The 19,131-nt window shown below is 44.4% G+C and overlaps 1 protein-coding gene across 2 annotated transcripts in view; it reads left to right on the top strand.

Moving 5' to 3' along the window:
• LOC144667634 (transmembrane protein 100-like) overlaps nt 1-19,131 on the top strand; it is a 60,472-nt gene that overhangs the window by 20,665 nt on the left and 20,676 nt on the right. Inside the window, exon 3 of one of the 2 annotated variants that reach the window (XR_013573347.1) lies at nt 18,608-18,772. The exons of the other annotated variant lie outside the window; for it this stretch is intronic. The gene's annotated coding sequence lies outside the window, so the exon portion shown is untranslated. Of the gene's footprint in view, nt 1-18,607; nt 18,773-19,131 lie in introns of those variants that run through there. 2 annotated transcript variants of the gene reach the window in all.

Raw genomic sequence — 19,131 nt, 5'->3', positions numbered from 1 at the left:
CCAGCAAGAAAGAGCGACTCCGTCAAACATCAGATGAGAGGCACCCTCTACATGGTCATACACCTACACCCAGCCACCTAAAGTCAAGGAAGAGCTTCATGAACAGTGTTGTTCCATTACAATCAACCCCATCTGAAGCCCGCATCGCCTTGTGGAAAGACCGGCTCGCCAGTCTCGAACAACCCCCAACGATGGAAATTCTACCAGATGAAAGCCTTCCTCCAGGAGTTAATTGCAACTGGGCAACCTGGAAGTGCCATAACAGACTTAGGACTGGTGTAGGTCATTCAAAGGTGTCACTAAGCAAATGGGGATATACAACCTGCCCGACAACTTGTGAATGTGGAACTGAGCCACAGACTATGCAACATCTCCTGCAATGTCTATCGCTAGAGGAACCCTGCACTGTTGCAGATCTTGCCAAATTCAACAACAAGGCGCAAAAACGTGTCCAGTTCTGCCTGGGCCATGTATAGACTGTCCATGGACACGATAAGAAGAAGACCTCCAGTTAATACCTCCTCTCTCTCTATGTTAATTTCCTCTAATATTTCACAGTCCTCCATCCTGATGTCTATACCTGCATTGTCCTTTTCCATTGTGAAGATCGACGCAAAGTATTAATTGAGGACTGTACCCACATCTTCCGGGTCTGCACACAGATTACCCCTATGGCCCCTAATTACCCTACTCTTTCCCTAGTTATTCTCTTGCTCTTTATATATTTAAAAAATCCCTTTGGGTTTTACTTTATTTTACCCACCAATGCTTTCTCATGCACTCTCTTAGCTTTCCTAGTTACCTTTTTAAGTTCACCCCTGTGCTTTTTATACTCCTCTAGGGACTCTGCCATATTGAGCCCTCGGTATCTGCCATAAGCTTCTCTTTTTTTCTTAATCCTAACCTTTATGTCCCTTGACATCCAGGGTTCTCCGGACTTGGTCCTCTCCTTTGTCTTTATGGGAACATATTTGCCCTGTACTCTCGCAATTACCTCCTTGAATGCCTCCCATTGCTCTGACAGTTTTATCTGCAAGTAGCTGCTCCCAGTCCACTTGGGCCAAATTGTATCTCATCTTAGTAAAATTAGCCTTTCCCCAGTTTAGAACTTTTATTCCTGGCCCAACCTTATCCTTTTCCATAGCTATCCTAAATCTAACTGAGTTATGGTCACTATCTCCAAAATGCTCCCCTACTGATATGCCTTCCACCTGCCTGGGCTCATTTTGAATTTTAGGTCCAGAACTGCCCCCTCCCTTGTTGGGCTTTCTACATTCTGACTAAACAAGTTCTCCTGGATGCAACTTAAGAATTTTGCTCCCTCCCTACCTTGCACACTAAAATTATCCCAGTTAATATTTGGGTAGTTAAAATCTCCAACTATTATTGCCTTATTATTCTTACACTTCTCTGAAATTTGATTACATATTTGATCCTCTATGTCTCCCTGACTGTTTGGGGGTCTACAGTACACACCCAACAGTGTTTTTCCCTTTTGTGCTTTTTTTACTTCTACCCATGTGGCCTCATTTGATGATCATTCAAAGATGTCATTCCTCCTCACTCTTATAATTGATTCCTTAATCAATATTACGACCCCCCCCCCCCTCTTCTATCCCCCTCACTATCTCGTCTGAATAATTTATAACTAGGAATGCTGAGCTTTAGCCAAGTCTCGGTCATAGCTATGAGATCATACTCCCACGTGCCTAGCCATGCCCTCAGCTCATCTGTCTTATTCCTCAGGCTCCTTGCATTAAAATATGTTCCATTTAGCCTTGCTAAACTCACTTTTTTCTTATCTGGCCTATGTTTCCTCTGTCCTCCAGACTCACTTGCTAGCAGTTTAACTTCTAATTCCATCCCAGCTTCTCTCCCCTCTGAACTACTTTTCAGAGTCCCATCCTCCTGCTAATTTAGTTTAAATCTGCTCCAACAACATAAACCCATTAGCCCAATCATTGTTCCACTCTGTCCAAGAATGTGAAAGGATAATGTCCGACCCACTGTGGCCAGTGAGGGTTGAGGAACGAATGTTGACAAGTAATAGGAGAATTCCCAGCTCTTCTTCCAATAGTGCTGCAGATCCTTAAGCAGAACAAGAACAAGGGGCCTGGATTTAACATCTTCCCACAAAGCAACTTACCCTTATTGCTACACTGACTTTTCAGCCTGGATTATGGACTCAAATCCCATCTAGGATCTTGAACCTACAGCCTTCTGAGTCAGATGCAAGCATGCTATTACTAAACTGATCCAAGCAAGTGCTTTTCAGTATTATTTGTTAATAAATACCATATGACATAACATCAGAATGCATGTCAAAGATTGACTGGATTGTGAATGCAATGGGCCCCCACAGATTGTACTGCCTGAGGCCTTGTCAAGGCTTGGCAGCCCACAGTTCTCACAGATCTTGAATGTGTCACAGGGGAATAGGCACAGCCCCAAGTGACATTTACCTCCTCCATATGCTCTCGACCTGCTGTTTGACGTAATTTCTGAAATCAAATCCAATTACTATCACAAAAGAGAGAAGGAAATTAAAAGGTGTTGGACCTTTCTGAGACGTGACTGTGTATGAGAAAGTCGCTAATTAGATTCATTACTTTGATTCTGATCCATAGCTTGAGTCTCTCTGACTTGGTCACTTTTGGGCTTGGACCCTTCCAGGTATTCAAATGTTTGCAGTAGTTTCCCCTGCAGCTCAGGCAAGAGGCCCACAGAACTCAAACTTGTGGATAATTCAATCCCTGGGGAGATTTACAGGAGGCTTAATGACCTTCTGACAGTCAGAGCTGGAGGTCCCGCCCCCTCATAACACTGCTTCGTTTAACTAATCCATTCAGCAGATGTATTCAATCCACGTCACATCTGCTGGATTTTCACATGTATTTCTCCTCCTTCTGCCAACATTTAAAATCCATCATCTCCCCACATTATATACAAATCCAAACCAAAAAATGGGCATATATCTGACAACAGAGCTGTCTGGAGTCAGCCACCATATTGTGCATGAAAAGGTAACTTTTTCCTGTTAGATTTTCTTCTTGCTTCCTCTAAGCAGAGACAGGGAAGTATTTTGCTTCTACTTGGCTCCCCCAACCCACTTTCCCCGATAACATGGCAAAGATCGAACCAATTGCACATGGAATCTTGGATTTAAATCTTTATCTGAGCACATCAAGTGCTGGTTGATCGAAGTTGATACGGTCATCTGTCTTCAGCCTATGTCTCCCACTGAATGCAATGCTGAGGTAACTTGTTAGAAGGCAAATAGGTCATATGTTGGCAACTTTCAAACTGTCTTTGCAATTCTAGGAAGCTGAGGTGACTGTGTAGAGGGAGCTTAACTCTGTATCTAACCCTGTGCTGTACTTGTCCTGGGAGTGTTTGGTGGGGACAGTGTAGAGGGAGCTTTACTCTAAACGCATGCTGTACCTTCACAGATTGGAGCAATACAATTGGTTGGGGGTTACGTTGTTGGGTGGGAGGAAGAGATCCACAAATCAATCGAGGTTCCCACTCAAGATCAATTGCAGCTGCTTGCACTGGGAAGTGTACCTGCGCAGACATTACATCAGGTGGGATGTCATTGAGCTCAGCTTCAATGTCCCCCATGGGTGAATGGTCTGTTAACACTTACTCACTAAACTCGTGTATGAAGTTTGACTACTGATGTGAGATATAAGAGGTAGGCAGGCACCTGTTGAAGCCAGACCCCATTTGAGAGTCAGCATCATCAGGAGAGGTGGGAGAGAACTGGAAGGCAAAGAAAAGTCTGATGGGATTAGATTGGATGCAGACAGTAATATTGCTGGTTTGAAGCAGCAGTCTGTATGAGAACTGTCACTGTGATAAATAGCAGCACAGGAAAAGGGTTGTTGTGTGCAGATCAAAATCTGCATCTTGCGTTTGCAAGACCTGTAAGGAAGGCAGCTGCTGTCTGTTAAAACTGGGATGGGCCTTCATGAAAGTTGCAGCAAATTTTATTGCTTCATTTTCTCTGTCTCACCCTTCCTGGAAAATCTGGCATTGTCTACTTTTCCAGCCCATTCTGGGAACGAGATGTCGTGGGAATGAAAGCTCAGCTGCTAGTGTGCATTTTGTAAATAAATTGAGTCAAAAGTCTGAACTATGCACAAGGGGAATCACCATTATTGCATCCCTCTGTTGTCTATTTTATCCATCAGTGTTCTGCTGAAATTTACTCCTTTGTCCTTGCCAAGCTGCAAATCTCCCATTTTGCTCACTCTTCATCACACTTTGCTCACTCTTGTTGCCAACCCTCCAGGATTATCCTGGAGTGTCCAGGAATTGCAGATCAATGTCCAGGACACTGCTGCAAGCAAAAACTCAGAGGAGAGATTATAGGGGCTTAAAACAAAACCATTTTTTGATTTTTTTAAAAACAGTAATGTGTATTAGCTATAAAAATATTAATACAGTGGAAAAATGACTATTTGACTGACAGTCAAGATTGATTCATTGGGTATTAAAGGATCTGTTCACTTTCCAATTAGCTGTGGGAAGGCAGTTAGGCAGCTTGTTAAGGAGATGGATCAATGGCAGGAACATAGGGGTTTGAAGCAGATGGTCATGTGTGGAACCTCCAGGAATACATGCAACCAGAGGTGGTAACATTCCTCTTCTTCCCTGAGCTCTCCGTGTTGAAATAAGAGTCATCATACCATCTCCTACTTTAATTCATTCTGCAGATTTCTTCATCTCCCTCGGTTTTCTCTTCCTCCTAGCTACAGGCTTTTAAAATCCAAGCTTGGCCTCACCTAATTGCTACTTGCTGCTTAACCTCATTCTTAATCTTCTCAACTTTGCCAGTGCACTGTACTCTGGGCCTCAGCCCTTCATCTTGGTTTTTGAATTTAAAAAGAACATCTTAAAAAGACAGTGTTCCATGCAGTAAATGTTCACAAACTTTTAAAAAAATTTGGCAGGGGACAGGAAAGAGTCTGCAAAGCTCTTATCCAGTAATGAGATGATGTGATCATTGAGATTTAAATCATTGACTGGTGATACCTTTTCCCTCTGCTGCAGAAATGCTAACTTATGTCTTTATCACCTCAAGCAACTATTTTATGACCACTCACCTCACGTCCCCTACCCTCCAATGTCCTTCTTCCTCCAAGTTCCAGACACATATCATCACTGCCCATTTCTAAACTCTGCTTCCCCATCTCCCCATCTAGATCCTTGACCTGGTCCACAAATCCCCTTCTCTAATTGTATGTGCCATCCTTTGCCCTCCACTCTGTTCATCCCTCAGCTTCATCATCAGAGGCCCATCAGTCAGCCTACATCTCAGTAATTCTTGTCAAATCACTCCACCATGCCACCATTCCTCTGTTCCTTCAAAAGAGCTTTAAAACCCACTTCTTCAACCATGCTTTCGGTTAGTTCTCTTCCCCTTCCCACTTCCTGCTTGGCCATTGTGTTTACAAAAGATAAAAGGTGTGCTGAGCGTCTACAGAAGATGGTGCCCCTTTAAGGAAGTGGTGTCAGTTCAGGGAGGAGCTGGCCATTGGACTGAGAACCTCTTCCGCTGTACCACAAGGGCTGCTGCAGAGGAAGCTCCTGCACAGACTGTACAAATACAAATTTATTTAAACAAGCTCCCATTCTTTAAAAATTGCTTCCCACTGGCTCACATGGTGATGTAATTGCATTCCTAGTTGTGTTGTCTCATTTTCCGAGTGTTTGTTCACTGGGTTAAATGGTCTCACTGCTGCACTCCCTTTAAAAAGACTTTAGGTAATTACAAGCTGCCCGCATTTTGCATTCATAAACGTGTTGCCATCATCTGGTGCTTCCCAATACTGTGAGCACAAGTTTGGCTGGAAACAGCCCAACAGCAGCGAGTGAGCATGAAATCCATTCACCTGTTAGACTGCAGCTTGGGCAACTGCCAGACTCTGGAGCAAACAATAGGCCTGGAGCATACACACTGGTGTGAATCAAAGGTCCTAACCCTCCCACTACTAAGCACAAGCTGTTCTGAGCCCTGCTGCAGGCCATTGCCAATGTACGCAGTAGGTTATGGAATTTTACAAATCAAGATCTCAGATACTGACCACCAACAGAGGCTAAGGTGAACAGGAAACAAATGTAATTAATTATGTTTGAGCTCATCAGGCTCCTAGGAGTAAACGCAGATCTAACCCAAATCCTCCCAGCCAATCACAGTACAATAAAGGTCCAATGGGGGTTTAATGTTATTACACATTCTATGCTTATTGAACAGAAACAGGCCATGCAGTCCAATAGATCCATGCCAGTGTTTATGCTCCACATGTGCCTCTGCCTATCCTTCTCCAACTAATCCCACCAACATACCTTTTGTTCCTTTCTCCCTCATGTGCTAATCTAGCTCCCCCTTAAATGTATAAATGCTACTCTCCTCAAACACTCCTTGTGGTAACAAGTGTTACATTCTCACCACTCTCTGGGTAAGGAAGCTTCCTCTGAATTCACTATTGGATTTATTAGTGACTATCTTATGGGAGGGACATCTTGTGGCGCAGTGGCAGTATCCCTACCTCTGGGCCAGAAGCTCTGAGTTCAAGTTCCACTTTAGGAACTGATGGTCATGGAAAGTGCATCCATAAAATGGACAAACAGGTTGATTAGCAGCCTGTAAATCCTTCCAACATGCCTGATGGCAGGCAGTAAGAGTGGGAGAGTTTCCTGGTCAGCCGTTCTGCAGAAAGCAATGGCAAACTACTGAAGTACTTTGCCAAGCAACAATCATGGACCAATCCAACAGAAATCTATGGCCACCAATGCCCTCTTAGGGTATTGTGCCTGAAGGTGAAGGAGGAGATCTTATTATAAGAACATAAGGAATAGGAGCAGGAGTAGGCCATTCAGCCCCTCAAGCCTACCCTGCCATTCAATAAGATCATGGCTGATCTGCCCCAGGCCTCAACTCCTTTTTCGTGCCAGCTCCTCATAGCCCTCAACTCCCCGATATTTCAAAAATCTATCTACCTCCTAGTTGTGGAGGTATGGCTTTATTTACGGCCCCTAGTTCTGGTCTCACCCCCAAATAGAAATATCTTCTCTATGCCTATCCTATTAAACTCTTACAGAATCTAAAATACTTCTACCAGGCCACCAGGCCTTTTGGAGAGAAAAGAACACTAGTTTCGTAGGCATATCCTTTCAGTTCTGGTATCATTCTAGTAAATCTTCTTTGTATCTTATCCAGTGCATCCATATCCATTTTATAATACATGGTGTGGTCTAACCAAGTAAAACATAACTTCTCTGCTCTTTATTTCTATCCCACTAGAAATGAACCGCAGTGCTTTACCAATGTTTTATGGCCTTATTAACCTGTTTCACTTGGAATAATTTTTGTATCTGTACCCCAAGATCTCTCTGTTCCTCTATGCCATTCAGACATGTTTTCCCATCAAAAATCATCACTCTGATACAGTAACTCTCCAATCAAAACCCATCATTCTGGTAAAGTAACTCTCCAATCAAAGCCCATCACTCTGGATACTAAATCCCCCACTATAACTTTCAGCTGGATTTTAAATGTCAGGTTAATTGTTTTACTTTATTTTCAGTTGCCAGATTATTCCAAACATTTCTCATTTCCTGTACCTGTTACTTTCCATTCTTTTAAATATATACTCTGTTCTTTTCTGGATTAATGTCACTATATGTTCATCATTTCATGTTTTGCATCCTTGATGATCACCTCGTAATTTTCTAGAACTTACATTTCTCTCCTTTACACCTGGGCTTAGTCTTGTTCCTCTTCTCTGCACCCTTTCATGCTCTTTTCGTGTTGTGGTTAAACTGAACTGGAGGCAATATCCAAATGCTACCTGACCAGTGCTTTTTAAACTTCAGCACAGACTCTGTAGATATGCACTCTACTGCTCTGGCTACATATCCCTGTTCTATTTTAATTGCTTCTCCATATTGAAAATGATGAATCATCTAGAAATCTCAGGTCCCTCTCTGAATTTCTCTGTACTCATTCAACACTACAATTCTAATTCATACCTCTCAATTGCTTATTCTTTTGAATACGCCCATGATGATATGTTCTGTTATATGTGATATCAAAGGTCCATATCTCTGCAGCATAAATGTTCTCTGATTTCTTATAACCTTGTTGGGGGCTGGGAGTTATTTCCTCTTGTGGGGAATCAGAACAAAGGGGCACAACCTTAAAATTCAAGCCAGGCCATTCAGGAGTGTAATCAGGAAACATTTCTTCACACAAAAAGGTAGTGGAAATCTGGAACATATGAACATATGAATTAGGAGCAGGAGTAGGTCATTTGGCCCCTCAAGCCTGCTCCGCCATTCAATAATATCATAGCTGATCTGATTGTAACCTGAACCCCACATTCCTGCCTATGTTTGATAACCTTTCACCCCTTGTTAATCAAGAATCTATCTAGCGCTGCCTTAAAAATATAGAAAGACTCTTTCCTCTGCTTTTTGAGGAAGAGAGTTCCAAAGACTCACAACCCTTTAAAAAAAAATTCTCCTCATCTCTGTCTTAAATGAGCAGCCCCTTATTTTTAAGCAGTGACCCCTAATTCTAGATTCTCCTGCAAGATGAAACATCCTCTCCACATCCACCCTGTCAACACCCCTCAGGATCTTAAAGGTTTCGATCAAGTCGTCTCTTAGGGCGAAACATACCCCAGATTTGTACAAAGTGTGGTAGCGGGTGGGAAAAAAGTTGTTTTACCCGCCGGCCACAATGGTGGGTTTTCGCACCGTATCCTCTCATTCCCGCCCCATTAATTATGCAGCCACAGGAAACACACTGTCTCGTTGTGGATGGCCTCCGATTTGCCTGCCACGTCATTACCTCGCCGCTTCCTCATGCAGGACGCCATATTTAAACTGCAACTGCACGCACACTTCTCAACGCTTGAAGCCCAGGAGGGCATCAGTGAAGATATGGCCTCAAAAACCAAGAGTTGTGCACCCACTGATTCAGTGACGCGTCCCTGGGTCACCTCCTGGATACCATGGAGGCCTGCCGCAATGTTCTCTAACTCCACTCTGGCTGCAGGAGGCCCATCAGTCTCACCACTCTGACTCAGGAGGTGGTGGCAGAGGTGGTCAGTGCCAATGCTGCACACAAGAGGTCGGCCATCCAGTGCAGAAAACGGATAATGATCTCATCCGTACTGCCAGGGTAAGGCAACCATCTCATCACTGGAAACTCACACACTCACAAGGCCATCACATTCACTGGCATCTCACTCACTGCCAGCTCAAGGGACATCACCACTCACTCTCTCACACACCTCCTCATCTCTCGCCATCTTGTGGTCAGTTGCACAGATCAACATGTGCCCCCACACACACCCTGGGATACACCCTTCCCCAGTACAGCCCTTGACCTGCAGCCTCTTCCCTTACCTAAAGCCACTTCTCCCCCTTCCCCAAGTAAGCCCCAGCCCTGCAGCTATTGAAAAGCCACGCCCGCCTTACGGCTGCTCTGGTAGTTAGAGACCTGCGTGAGCCTCCTAAAAGTGATGTAGTGCTGCTTGCTAAGTCTGGCACTGATGACCACGAGTGCTGCCCAAAGCAAGGTAGGCAAACACACCTCGAAATCCTGAGCAAAGAACAAAGAACAAAGAAAAGTACAGCACTGGAACAGGCCCTTTGGCCCTCCAAGCCTGCGCCGATCATATTGCCCGTCGACTAAAACATTTTGCACTTCCGGGGTCCGTATCCCTCTATTCCCATCCTATTCATGTATTTGTCAAGCTGCCTCTTAAACACCACTATCGTACCTGCTTCCACCACCTCCTCTGGCAGTGAATTCCAGGCACTCACTACCCTCTGCATAAAAAACTTGCCCCGCACATCTCCTCTATAGTTTTCTCCACTCACCTTAAACCTATGTCCCCTAGTAATTGACTCTTCCACCCTGGGAAAAAGCTTCTGACTATCTACTCTGTAGATAGTGCAGCTTGCCAGGTGCACGTCACTTATGTACAGTTGTGAAACACTGGATGGTGGGCCTCCCCTTGGAATTTTTCTTTCTCATTGGAATGTATCTATTCTGTGTATTCTGAAATATGCCTTCAAATGTCTGCCACTGAACCTCTATTGACCTTTTCCTTAACCTCATTTGCCAGTTCACTTTAGCGAGCTCTGCTTTCGTGCCCTCATAATTGCCCTTATTTAAGTTTAAAGTACTAGTCTTGGATGCACTCGTCTCTCCCTCAAAATGAATGTAAAATTCAATCATATTATGATCGCTGCTGCCTAGGGTGCCTTCATAATGGGGTTATCAATTAATCCTATCCTGTTGCACAATACCAGGTCTAGTAATAGCCTACTGTCTCGTTGGCTCCAGAATATGCTGTTCTAAGAAACAACCTCAAAAACATTCTATGAACTCCTCATCTGTGCTACCTTTGCCCATCTGATTTTCCAATCTATACGTCGATTACAATCCTCCATGATTATCATTGTGCCTTTCTGACAAGCTCCCATTATCTCTTCTTTTATACTCTGGCCTACCGTGTAGTTACAATGAGAAGGCCTGTACACCACTCCCCCATGTGACTTCTTGCCTTTATCATTTCTGACCTCAACCCAAACCGCTTCTACATCCTGGTTTTCTGAACTTAGGTCATCCCTCTCTAAGTGCTACTACCATCATTAATTAACAGAGCCACCCCTAACTTTTCCTAACTTCCTGTCCTTCCTAAATGTCACGACCCCTTCAATATTCAGGTCCTAATCTATGTCACCCTGTAGCTATGTCTCTGTAATGGTTATTAGATCATACTTATTTATTTCTATTTGCGCTTATCTGTTTTATTTCAAATGCTACATGTGTTTAGATACAAAGCCTTTAGTTTGTCCTTTTATCATTTTTGTAATGTCTAGCCTTATCTGCTGATTTACTCTTAGATTTGTACTTTCTGTGCCTTCCTGTAATGGTTTGTTTATCATTTCCCATATTAGTATCTTTCTCTCTTGCCTTGTCTCTACTCTTTGGTTTACCACATCTTCCCAGGTTTAATCCCTTGCTTGCACTATTCAGTTTAAAACCCCCCCTACTTCCCTAGGTATGCAGCTTGCAAGGACACCAGCCCCAGCATGGTTCAGGTGTAGATCGTCCCAACGGAACAGATCCCACTTTCCCCAATACTGGTGCCAGTGCCCCACAAACTAGTACCCACTTCTCTCACACCAGTCTATGAGCCGCACATTCATTTCTCCAATCCCCACTCTCATCCACACAAGCGGAAAGAACCTAAAACCTGTTGGACAATTGTAGAGGCTGCCACTCCAGCACTCCTGTCCGCTGGGTCCCCTTATCTGCCTCAGCTGTGGTCACACCCTGAGCACCTTCCAAATCAGAAGACCCTAACCTAAGGGGTGAGCCGGCTCCTGGATTTCTATCCCTCAGAAAGCTGTGGATGCTGAGGTCAACTGGAGCTTTCAATAACATTAGGTGAAGGTAACAAGGGATAAGCATCAAAGGTGGGTAAATGGAGTTGAGGTACACACCAGCCTTCCTCTAATTAACTCCTTAATCTAATGAATTGAGGAGCTGAAAGGCCTTCTTCCATTCCTTTGTTCATTTCTAAAGAGGAGGAAATTATGCTTCAGTCAGTATTTAGATTTAGAGCAAAAATAAAAATACCTGGAAAAACTTAGCAGGTCTGACAGCATCTGCGGAGAGGAACACAGTTAACGTTTCAAGTCCGTATGACTCTTCAACAGAACTAAGGAAAAATAGAAGAGAGGTGAAATATAAGCTGGTTTAAGGGGAGGTGGGACAAGTAGAGCTAGATAGAGGGCCAGTGATAGGTGGAGATAACCAAAAGATGTCATAGACAAAAGGACAGAGGTGTTGAAGGTGGTGATATTATCTAAGGAATGTGCTAATAGGTGACATTAAGGGTAGAAAGGGCCCCAGTTATGCCTGTCCCTTTATGGGGTATGTGGAACATTCCTTGTTCCAGTCCTACTCTGGCCCCCTCCCACGACTCTTTCTCCGGTACATCGATGATTGCTTCGGTGCTGCTTCATGCTCTCGTCTGGACCTGGAAAAATTTATTAATTTTGCTTCCACTTTCCACCCCTCCATCATTTTCACGTGGTCCATCAATGACACTTGCCTTCCCTTCCTTGACCTCTCTGTCTCTATTTCTGGTGATAGACAGTCCACCAATATTCATTACAAGCCTACTGACTCCCACAGCTACCTCGACTACAGCTCCTCACACCCCTCTTCCTCTAAGGACTCCATCCCATTCTCTCAGTTCCTTCGTCTCCGTCGCATCTGTTCTAATGATGCCACTTTCAAAAACAGTTACTCTGACATGTCTTCCTTATTCCTTAACTGAGGTTTTCCACTCACGGTGGTTGACAGGGCCCTCAACCATGTCCGGCTCATCTCCCACGTATCCACCCTCACACCTTCCTCTCCCTCCCAGAAACATGATAGGGTCCCCCTTGTCCTCACTTATCACCCCACTAGCCTCCGCATTCAAAGGATCATCCTCCGCCATTTCTGCCAACTCCAGCATGATGCCACCACCAAACACATCTTCCCTTCACCCCCCGCCGGCGGCATTCCGCAGGGATCGTTCCCTCCGGGACACCCTGGTCCACTCCATCACCCCCTACACCTCAACCCCCTCCAACGGCACCTTCCCATGCAACCGCAGAAGGTGCAATACCTGCCCTTTTACTTCCCCTCTCCTCACCGTCCAAGGGCCAAAACACTCCTTTCGAGTGAAGCAGCATTTCACTTCCACTTCCCTCAATTTAGTCTACTGCATTCGCTGCTCCCAATGCAGTTTCCTCTACACTGGAGAGACCAAACGCAGACTGGGTGACCGCTTTGCGGAACACCTTCGGTCTGTCCGCAAGCATGACCCAGACCTCTCTGTCGCTTGCCATTTCAACACTCCACCCTGCTCTCATGCCCACATGTCCGTCCTTGGCCTGCTGCATTGTTCCAGTGAAGCTCAACGCAAACTGGAGGAACAGCACCTCATCTTCCGACTAGGCACTTTACAGCCTTCCGGACTGAATATTGAGTTCAACAATTTTAGATCATGAACTCTCTCCTCCCCACCCCCTTTCCGATCCCCCTCTTTTTCCAATAATTTATATAGATTTTTCTTTTCCCACCTATTTCCATTATTTTTAAATGTATTTCCATCCATTGTTTTATCTCTACCTTTTAGCCTATTTCGATCCCTTCCCCCCACCTCACCCCCACTAGGGCTATCTGTACCTTGCTCATCCTGCTTTCTACCCTTAATGTCACCTATTAGCACATTCCTTAGATAATATCACCACCTTCAACACCTCTTTGTCCTTTTGTCTATGACATCTTTTGGCTACCTCCACCTATCACTGGCCCTCTATCCAGCTCTACTTGTTCCCCCCCCCCACCTTAAACCAGCTTATATTTCACCTCTTTTCTATTTTTCCTTAGTTCTGTTGAAGAGTCGTACGGACTCGAAACGTTAACTGTGTTCCTCTCCGCAGATGCTGCCAGACCTGCTGAGTTTTTCCAGGTATTTTTATTTTTGTTTTGGATTTCCAGCATCCGCAGTTTTTTGCTTTTATCTTAGATTTAGAGGCTCCTGGCATCTAGTGATGCATGAGGCAAACAAAGCATACGCTTAAATGTCTGTTTCCATAGATGGGGTGGGATTTGAATCCAGAGCTTCTGGCTCAGAGCACGGGACGGTACCCACTATGCCAGAGGACATCCCCTTCAGTTAGTATCCCTGAAAGGAAAAGATCAGAGAGCTTCCTGTTCCTGACTTCTAGTGGCTCACTCTGGATGTGCTTGTGTTAAGACAAGATTGTGCTAAGCCATCAAGGTTGTGCCTCCTTGTTCTGGATTCCCCACAAGAGGAAATTGCTTCCCTGTATCTAGCCTATCAAATCTATTTTTGTCTTTTTAAATATCTTGATTAGATCATCCCTCAGCCTTCCAAACCCAAGGTAACACAAGCCAAGTTTATGCAACCTATTATCGTAATTTAAGCTACACGGTCAAATATCCTGTCAGCTCTCACTATGCAGGTTCACACAAAATGACAGAAACCCTCAAGACCAACCATGTGAAAATTGTAAAAACTAAGAAGGTTCAGAAATAGCCACAAAATGCTCTTTTATTGCGTTAAAGCATTCCTCAGAGCCCTGAACACCCCTGTGCCCTAAATCCTATCCAGGGTCCTTTGGATGTCACCCTGGGTGACCCTTTAATCTGTAGGTAGGTAATAGAGAGCTTATACCTGATAAGCACACAGAAATTATGGGGATGTCCAAATTATGTTCTCTAGACATAATTTTAATATAAATGAATTCAAACTGGGGGCATATCTGACTCAAGTGTAAAACCGACTGGGAAATTCACTGGGATCGCTGTAACCAATTCTTGCCAATTTGCTGATCTGTTACACCCAATTTATTCAAGGGTGACCAATTGGAAAGGTTCCCTTAAGTTTTCAGGCGGGAAAGGGAAATGGAAATAGAAAGTGGGCTAGGAGAGAAATAATTTTTTTAAGCAACCTTGGCCCAACATTTTTTCAAAGAAAATGATCCAAGTTAGAAATGTGAAAGACATGGAGCTGAGGTTACTGCCTGAGAAAGGGCCAGATATTCATGGAATCCACTTCCTCGGATATCGAGCCAGCTCCTGTAAATTAGAGTGATGATGATATCTCATACATGGCTTACACATAACTTCCTCTTCCTAAGATGTGTTTAGGGATGGGGGCAGGGAAGGGATGTGATATAAAACAAGGCAGATCAAATGCACCCGGTGCTATCTTAAGGTGAGGCGCTCCAAACTCTTTGAATCAGACTGCAAAGTGTGTCCCGCACAGCTGCAAGAGGTCATAGACACTCCTCAGAGTCATGGGAAGAAGCTTCTTTTTAATATTGTCTTCGCTTTGATCTGACTGATGGTGGTGTTAATTTAGGAAAAATGCCACAGGCGAGCTCTTTGCAAATTTTTCCATGTCATGTTATAAATTGTCCTACTAACAGGCTGGAAAAATAAAGGTCACAGCAAAAAAAGGAAGGCTGTGTGTGTGTAACTGCTGCTGATCTAATTGAACAGAAACCATCAAAACCTCAACTCCTTAAAGAGCCACCTTGTTCTTCAGGGAATGCAATTGTTTGTCAATTTTCTTTCATTTTACTGGGCACAGGTTCCACAATGTTAAGCTCTCCAATGCTTCACCCAAGAGGTCATTCTTTAAGCACAAGTACCGGCAGGATATTTGAACACAGTGGTGTAGCGGAACAAGAACCCTGGCTGATATTTCTTCTCTCTAGTTCAAGCACACTGAGGACAATCATGGTCATCCTTCTGCTACTAATACAAGATCAATTAATTCAATGTACAGAAGGATGGAATCTTGTCCGTGCAGCTTAGTATCACAATGGGTGGTACTCTTTTCATTCAGCCATTAGAGGAGGTTCCATAACATATGCTGTTTAAGAAATGCAAATGAAACATGAAGCTCTTCCTAACAGCTGGGGAATAAATTAAAGCATGATACGGGTGATCAGGATGGTGTCAATATGATTGGACAGATCAGCAGTCCAGCATGTACATTGTGGGCTCTGATTTTTCTAAACGCCTTCTTCAAAATATTTGATTCTCAGTTCAGTGGGACAGGTATCATAATTACAGAGACACATTGCTCTGTTGGTCACCCACTCAAGGAAAGGGCAGACTATTCATTTAAATTAACCTATCTGGGATCTTCCTCTTGGGGCTTGTTTGTAGAGTGTATTGGGATGTTTCACTACTTTAAAGATGCTAAATGAAGACAAGTTGTTTGTTGTTTTATTGTTTAAGTTTTTTTAGTAAATATATGGGCCATTCTGTCCTGTACTTATTTGTAAGGTGCAAATTAATGCATTGATGAGATATGGAGAGCCAGAGAACTTTAGGGACGGAATTCCAGATTGTAGGGTCAAAACGATTGAACAAACAGCCACAAAAACGGGGTTGCCATCATGCACAAACAACGAGACTTTGAGGAACACAGAGTACTCAGAGGTAGGAGGTTACAGAGATAAGCAGCTGTAAACATGAGAATGAGACTTCTAAATTTGAGATGCTGAAGGACTGAATGCCAATGTACATCAGTGAAAATATGGATGATGATTGAGCAGGAACTGTTGCGAGTTAGGATACTGGCAGCATATTTTTGGATAATTTGAAATATATTAAGAGTAGAGAATGGGAGGCAGACCAGGAAAGCATTGAATTATTACATCTGGGGTTGACAAAGGCATGGATATTTTGGCAGCAGATGAGCTGAGGTAGAGGCAGAAACGGGCAATGTTATGGAAGTGCACACCAGCAATCTTTGAGAGAGAGAACACAGAATCAGGGAGCTGCATTTTCATTACAGACATGGGAATCACGAGTCGGGCAATTTCCCAACATCGCGTTCCATATGTACAAGCTATCTTCCCCCCAGGGTGTCAGGATCAGGCTGGAGTCAGGGCTGCTGCTTTCTGAAAAAGGCCCAAGGTGGGAACAGAGGTGGGGAGATGCTGAGTCAGCAGGTTAGAAGGCTTGCCTCCATTCAATGGGACATCAGTCCAGTTCTAATCATGACTATTAGCTTGCCAAGCCCTCACCACTCACCCCTCCTCCATTCACCCTCATGCCCCCTCCACATTCACCATGACCCCTCCACACCCTTGTGCCCCTTAAGATCCACTCGGACCTTTCCAGGATCTGGGGAATTTTGGAAGATTACAACCAATGCATTCACTATCTCTGCAGCTACTTCTTTTAAGGCCCTAGGACGCAGGCCATCAGGACCAGGGAACTTGTCAGCCTTACTTTTTCTCTAGTGATCGTGATTGTTTTATGTTCCTCCTTTCCTTATGCCTCTCGATTTTCTGCTATTCTTAGGATGCCTTTTGTGCCTTGTACTGTGAAGATGGATTCAGAATACTTGTTCCAAGCCTTTGCCATTTCCTCATTTTGCATTATTAATTCTCCAGTCTCACCCTCTAAGGGACCAATACTCACTTTAGCTACTCTTTTCCTTTGTAGAAGCTTTTACTGTCTGGTTTTATATTTCTTGCTAGTTTTCTCTCATACTCCAATTTCTCTCTTTTTTCAGTTCTCCTTTCCTGGTTTCTAAAAATTAGTGGCCTACCACTAATCTTCGTTGTATTGTACACCTTTTCTTTCAATTTGATAGCATTCTTAATTTCCTTAGTTAGCCACGGATAATGCATCCTTCTCATCGAGCCTTTCGTTCTCAATAGAATATATCTTTGTTGAGAGCTATGAAATATCTCCTCAAATGTCTGCCACTGCTTCTCTAACATCTTCCCTTTTAACCTATTTTCCCAGTCCACTTTAATCTACTCTATCTTCATACCCCTGTAATTGCCTTTATTTAAACTTAAAGCACTAGTTGTGAACCAACATTTCTCAGCCTCAAGCTAAGTGTGAAATTCTATCATGGTATGATCACTCTTGTCTAGAGAATCCTTTACAATGAGGTCTTTAATTATTCCTGTCTCATTACACATTACCATGGTCCAAAATAGCTTGTTCCCCGGTAGGTTCCAGAACATTGTTCCAAGAAAATGTCCCGAATACACTCTATGAACTTATCCTCCAGGCTACCTTTGCCGATTTGATTTGTTCAATTGATGTGAAGATTAAAGTCACCCATGATTACTGCAGTACCCTTCTTGCAAACCACCATTATTTCTTGATTTATACTCTATCCTACTGTGTAGCTACTGTTAGGGGGGCCTATAAATCACTCTCAACAGTGACTTCTTTCCTTTGCTATCTCTTAATTCAAAAATCCTGTAGTGCAGGAAAAGGATGAATTACCTCATCCTCGTTGCCAGGGTAAGTGAATCCTCTTCTGCCCGTACTCACCTTACTGAATGGGAATTGACATGGGCCTCAGTGGCAAGGCAACCATCTGCGCTTCCCATGCATAAAAGCGAGTCTCAACGTGCTGCGGTGATGCCCCCATCACCACACTGCAGTCCATGTAGTCTTCAGGTAGGAAGGCGGCTGCGGGTCTCTCACCCTGCCACACCAAGCGCTCAGATTTTGAGGGGGGTGATGGTTAGCATAGAGGGCAACAGCACTCCCTGCTGATGCCACGCCTCTGTTGGCCTTATCCTTCTAGCTGCAGCAGCTCACCGCTCTGGAGGGTGCTGCTGAAGAACGCTTGTGGACTAGTAGCAGTGCATCTTTCACGTGGCACACAATTGCTAGTGGGTTGGTGTTGAAGGCTGTCAGCAAGCAAATGCCACATGCATCCCAATTGCTCTCAAAGCACATTTTCTCCTTGTGCAGGACAAGTTAACACACAACAGGCACGAGAGATCAAATCTCCGCCCCCTCACACCATTCGAAGAGCAGACTTCCCAGCTGGCCGGCGAGGATCGAGACCATGAATTTGGAGGCGTCGAGGCCAGCCTCCCCCAGGCGTCCAGTGAGGAACCATGTTTAAAGTCTTCACATAGAAACCTAAAGGTCATGCTCAGTGCAATGTTGGAGGCAGCCCATGCAGTCACTCATTTTCTCCTCTTTCCATTACAGGTGTCAACAAGAACAGGGTTAGGCAAGACGCCGAACCCCAGTCTAGCTCCCGCTCCAACCCACAAAGGAGCGAGGAGGATGACGATAACGATGATATTTCACCTGTTGAGCCATCAGAGCAGTCACCTGCACCCTCCACCAGCCCAGAGACATACACCACGGTGTGAACTAGAACTAGTTCAGGCAGGGTCTCACATTCTGGTGGTCACCACACGGCCACATGCCCACAGCAGGAGGAAGCAGAGACAACCAAGGTCACCGATACTCGGATGACTGTTGAGGGAGAGGCCTGTGTAAAGTCCGAATCAAATGACGAGCCTCAGGAAGTGGTCTTAGAAAAGATGCTGGAGATGCAGCAAAAGGCGGGAGAACAACAGCTAGAGGTGTCAGAGGCCCTCAACAGAGTGGAGCATGAGGCAAAGGAGTCCATCCGCTTGCTGGTTGATGAAATGGTACTGACTTGTGTGCACATCGAGATCCCCATGGGGAGGGTGGCAGACACCATGGAGAACCTGGTCCAGCAG

Source organism: Cetorhinus maximus, chromosome 24 (genome assembly GCF_964194155.1).
Source record: "Cetorhinus maximus chromosome 24, sCetMax3.hap1.1, whole genome shotgun sequence".
Classification (NCBI taxonomy): domain Eukaryota; kingdom Metazoa; phylum Chordata; class Chondrichthyes; order Lamniformes; family Cetorhinidae; genus Cetorhinus; species Cetorhinus maximus.
This window is presented reverse-complemented; position numbering and strand designations above follow the sequence as displayed.